The sequence below is a fragment of the Manis pentadactyla genome, chromosome 9, assembly GCF_030020395.1.
Source record: "Manis pentadactyla isolate mManPen7 chromosome 9, mManPen7.hap1, whole genome shotgun sequence".
Classification (NCBI taxonomy): domain Eukaryota; kingdom Metazoa; phylum Chordata; class Mammalia; order Pholidota; family Manidae; genus Manis; species Manis pentadactyla.
In genome coordinates, this window is record NC_080027.1 from 19309057 (window position 1) to 19315056 (window position 6000).

The window sequence follows — 6000 nt, forward strand, 5'->3', positions numbered from 1 at the left end:
AAAAACTGCAACTCCTTATGGATGTATAATTATTTCACAATAGTTTTGTATAATTATTTCAAAAATTTAAAACACTTAGGAAAAATTTATAAAAGAAAAATAAAAGGAGAAGATAGAAAGGAAAAGCCTGTTTTGCAATGATGCTCAGCACAAGTGAGAAAATTTATGTAAGCTCCCCAGGAATAGCGTGTTATTGAATGGGGGCTCATCTCATGGCCATAGTAGCACATGTGACTAATACATTAATGGCATAGAATACTGATTGATTGATCTATCAATTGATTGGTTCATTCCACTATTCATTCATGTCTTCTCCCAGGCAATACTCAGACTGAGTTCCCTCACCCCATTTCCATTACATCACCATTGATGGTGTGATCCCTCCTGGTCTTGATGTGAAACATGGTGAAACTTGGCTCTGACCTTTTTTTTTTTTGCTCTGCCACTTGCTGTACACGCTGCAGTGATAGACAGTTGATGTTGGAACATGTAGTGACTTTGCTTTACTTATGTTGGAGTTGCCTCCAGATTCTCTTCCTGCAACTGGTGTGAGCTGATCGCCCAAGTTCTCTCTGTGTGCTTCCTTGCAGTCAGGGATTTTATGGCTGGGGCTTAAGGGATCAGTACTGGCTCCTTGGGATCTGAGGCTCCAGGGGCTGGGGGCAATGGGAAAACACAATGATCAGTAGTTATTTTCTGTGGAAGAATAGTTCAGATTTCCAGAGGGGACACATTTATTTTTGTGTTACTGCCAACAGGGACTTCTAGCTTTTGATTTGAGAGTTGTCTTGCTTCTGACAAATTGCTTTTTATCCTGCCTCCTTCTCTCCTGCTCTGCCTCCCTTCTTTCCTGTTCCCCTTCCTCCCTGCTTTCTTTTGCTTTTCTCTCCTGTGTTACATTGTTTCTTTCCTTCCTGTTTCCTTTATGCCTGGTGATCACCACTGTTACACACTTCTGTATTTTTCTGGATAGAAGGTTGGCATGGAATTTGTAAGCATGTTAAAATTTGTATGCTCTCTTCCTCCCCTACCCAGAGGAAGAGATATTACGCACATTGTTTAGCAGCTTGCATTTCACTTACTATTTCTGGGTGCTCTGTGTGGAAAGAGAAATCTCTCCTTTAATGGGTGTTTTATATTTTGTGGAACAGTTGTGTTCCTCATTTCCTTTAGAGAGATTGCCCGACCCTGCCCCAACACCACTGGTAGACAATTCCAGGTCCCAATCTTCCCTAATAAAAACAGTGTCATAATAAATGTATTAGTGTGCATAATGAATATATTTTTAGGATTTGAAAGGATATATTTGGGAGAGGAATCTCCAGGTGAAAAGGTATGAATATGTAAGTTTGGAAACATGTTGTCCATTTGCCTTAAAACAAGAGGCTGTAAAAATTTAAATCACTTTTAGCAAATCTGTAGGTATTATTTCCCCAAATCCAGTCTAATGCAATGTTAAGAAACTTTTATTATACTTTGTCATAATGAGAGGTGAAAAACAGTATATAGTTATGTTTGCCCCTTTTCTGTGAGACACATTGATCATCTTTTTGTATTTCTATAAAAAGTTAGCATTTATTTTTTGTGAATTATCTGTTTCTATGTGTTGCCCTCTTAAAAAGCATTTTGTTTGCTTTTGTATTGTTCTTTTGAGCCTAGTACTCTTCCCTTGGGGAATTTTTGTTTGGTGTTTTCTTTTTTCCCTTTCAACACTCAGAATACGTCACCCCCATACTTTTATGGCCTCCATAATTCCTGAAGAGGAATTAGCTGTTAACCGTTTTGAGCCTCCTTTCTGTGTGATGAGCCCCTTCTCTCCTGTTGCTTTGAAGATTCTCTTTAGTCTTTGACTTTTCGCAATTAGGCTATAGATTGCCTAGGTGTGAGTCTCTTTTCATTGCTCTATTTGTACCTCATTGAGCTTCTATTCCAGGTTAAATAATTTTCATCATTTTGGAATGTATTCAGCCAATGTGTCTTCAAATATTCCTTCCGTCCCTTTCTCTCTCTCCTCTCCTTCTTGGACTCCCATTATGCATATGCTGGTTTGCTTGATGGCATATTATAGGTGTGGGAGGGTCAGTTCCTTTCCCCTTCTTCCTTTTCCCTCGCTGTGCAGCTGGGATTATCTCAGTTAACCTCACTCTATGTTAACTGATTCTGCTGCTGCTCGAACCTGCTGGTGAATTCTCTAGTCAGGTTTTCATTTTCGTTCTTTTATTTTTATTTAAAAATTCCTACTGTTTTAAAGATAATGACTTTTTATTGCTTTTCTCTTTTTGCCAAAACAAATTCTCAGTTTTCTTTTGTCTTTTCAAATATTTTTTTTGTTCTTTAAACATTTGTAAAGTAGCTGATTTAATATCTTGTCTAATAAATGAAATGTCTGTGTTTTCTTTTTTTTAAAATTTTTTTATTAGATAATTATTTTTTATTGAAGGGTAGTTGACGCACAGTATTACATTACATTAGTTTCAAGTGTACAACACAGTGATAAAACATTTATATACATAATTCTAGGTTCCAGCTATCACCCTACCAAGCTGTTACAATATCTTGACTATATTCCTTATGCTATACATTACATCCCGGTTACTTATTTATTTTACAGTTGGAAGTCTGTCCTTTTTTTTTTTTGTGAGGGCATCTCTCATATTTATTGATCAAATGGTTGTTAACGACAATAAAATTCTGTATAGGGGAGTCAATGCTCAATGCACAATCATTAATCCACCCCAAGCCTAATTTTCGTCAGTCTCCAATCTTCTGAGGCATAACAAACAAGTTCTTACATGGAGAACAAATTCTTACATAATGAATAAGTTACATAGTGAACAGAACAAGGGCAGTCATCACAGAAACTTTCGGTTTTGCTCATGCATTATGAACTATAAACAGTCAGTTCAAATATGAATACTCATTTGGTTTTTATTTTTTATTTTTTATTTTTTATTTTATTTTATTTTTTTTTAGATAATTATTTTTTATTGAAGGGTAGTTGACACACAGTATTACATTACATTAGTTTCAGGTGTACAACACAGTGATTCAACATTTATATACATGATAATTCTAGGTACCAGCTATCACCATACCAAGTTGTTACAATATTTTGACTATATTCCTTATGCTATACATTACATCCCGGTTACTTATTTATTTTACAATTGGAAGTCTGTCCTTTTTTTTGGTTGTTGTTGTTAGGGCATCTCTCCTATTTATTGATCAAATGGTTGTTAACAACAATAAAATTCTGTATAGGGGAGTCAATGCTCAATGCACAATCATTAATCCACCCCAAGCCTAATTTTCGTCAGTCTCCAATCTTCTGAAGCATAACGAACAAGTTCTTACATGGAGAACAAATTCTTACATAGTGAATAAGTTACATGGTGAACAGTACCAGGGCAGTCATCACAGAAACTTTTGGTTTTGCTCATGCATTATGAACTATAAACCGTCAGTTCAAATATGAATACACATTTGATTTTTATACTTGATTTATATGTGGATACCACATTTCTCTCTTTATTATTTTTAATAAAATGCTGAAGTGGTAGGTAGATACAACATAAAGGTAGAAAACATAGTTTAGTGTTGTAAGAGAGCAAATGTAGATGATCAGGTGTGTGCCTGTAGACTATGTGTTAATCCAAGCTAGACAAGGGCAATAAAACATCCACATATGCAGAAGATTTCTCTCAGAACAGGGAGGGTGAGGTTCTAAGCCTCACCTCTGTTGATCCCCAATTTCTCACCTGATGACCCCCCTGCGACTGTGCCTGTCTTAGGTTGTTCCTCCCTTGAGGAATCTTACCCGTCTCTGGCTAACCAGTCATCTTCCGGGGCCATACAGGGAAATGTTAAGTTGGTAAGTGAGAGAGAAGCCTTATTGTTTGAAATGGTTAGCTTTTTATTTCTTTGCATATTTATGCCCTGTAGCTTCTATGCCCAGCATTTGTCTTGAGGTATCTTTACCACTTGGAAGAATTATGATACTCGGTAAATTTGATATGAGGCATGAATTCTATTTAAGGGTTGTAATTAGGAAGGAAGAAGAAAAGCTATAGAAGTAGCAGGAGGGAGAAAACATGGGAAGATTGATTATTTCTTTGACATATCTTCTTGTAGAGTAACTTCAGCATGTATAGATTTTAAGCTACTACTTAAATTGCGCACACACATTAACATAATAGGAGTATAGTTACATAACCAAAGCATACCTGTAATTACCAGCCATCTCCAGTGAAACCAAGAAAACCAGTTAGGCACCCTAGGCATTTGTGAAAACTTATCAATGATATGATGGTTATTATCTAACTGAATTTGAATAGTTTGAGAAAAATCAGACAAATTAAAACAACACATTCCTGGGCACTGTTCACATCCCTTTTGTTCTTTTAACAGTAAATAGTCTGTAGTTGTAAGATTTTGGAGTGCTACAATTTGCACTTCTCCTAATTCTTGATTGAGTTCCAACAGTATAGATCCAGTCAAATTTGTTGTTTTACTGTATGCACAGGCCAGCTTAGATATCTCCTTCATTCCCATGGCAAGTCCAGGAGCTGGTGGGATGAGTGCATCTACAGCTGTAGCAGTGCGTGGATCTTTGTTGGGGTTTTTTGATGATCATCTTCTGGCCTGAGTCTTCCCGAGAGTGCTGATGTTGGAAGTTCTCTTTCATATCGTATCTTAGTTCATTTTCGGGGTAGCCAAATTAGGCTTTGATCCTCTGTATAAACACAAACAGACCCTTTGCCTACACTTTTATATGTCCTTTATATCATTGTGTAGAACTCATTAGAGGTCACCACATAGGAACTGCATTTTTTTTTTTAATCATTAATCTACACTTACATGACGAATACTTTGTTTACTAGGCTCTCCCCTATACCAGGTCCCCCCTATATACTCCTTTACAGTCACTGTCCATCAGCGTAGCAACCTGTTGTAGAATCACTACTTGTCTTCTCTGTGTTGTACAGCCCTCCCTTTTCTCCCACCCCGCTATGGATGCTAATCTTAATACCCCCCTACTTCCCCCCCCCTTATCCCTCCCTACCCACCCATCCTCCCCAGTCCCTTTCCCTTTGGTACCTGTTAGTCCATTCTTGAGTTCTGTGATTCTGCTGCTGTTTTGTTCCTTCAGTTTTTCCTTTGTTCTTATATTCCACAGATGAGTGAAATCATTTGGTATTTCTCTTTCTCTGCTTGGCTTGTTTCACTGAGCAAAATACCCTCCAGCTCCATCCATGTTGCTGCAAATGGTTGGATTTGCCCTTTTCTTTTTTTTTTTTTTTTATTGAAGGGTAGTTGACAACAGCATTGCATTACATTAGTTTCAGGTGTACAACACAGCGACTCAACATTTATATACATGATATTTCTAGGTACCAGGTATCACCATACCAAGTTGTTACAATATTTTGACTATATTCCTTATGCTATACATTACATCCCAGTTACTTATTTATTTTACAATTGGAAGTAAACAATTTACAATACACATAGGGGTGCACTGATCTTTCTCATACTTGATTGCTGCATTCTTAGGGTAAATTCCTAGGAGTGCAATTCCTGGGTCAAATGGTAAGTCTGTTTTGAGCATTTGTAGATCTCTCATATTTATTGATCAAATAGTTGTTAACCACAACAAATCTCTGTATAGGGGGGTCAATACTCAATGCACAATCATTAATCCACCCCAAGCCCAATTTTCATCAGTCTCCAATCTTCTGATGCATAACGAACAAATTCTTACATGGAGTACAAATTCTTACATAGTGAATAAGTTACATGGTGAACAGTGCAAGGGCAGTCATCACAGAAGCTTTCGGTTTTGTTCCTGCATTATGAACTATACACAGTCAGTTCAAATATGAATATTCATTTGATTTTTAAACCTGATTTATATGTGGATACCACATTTCTCTATTATTATTATTTTTAATAAAATGCTGAAGTGGTAGGTAGATACGAGATAAAGGTAGAAAACAGAGT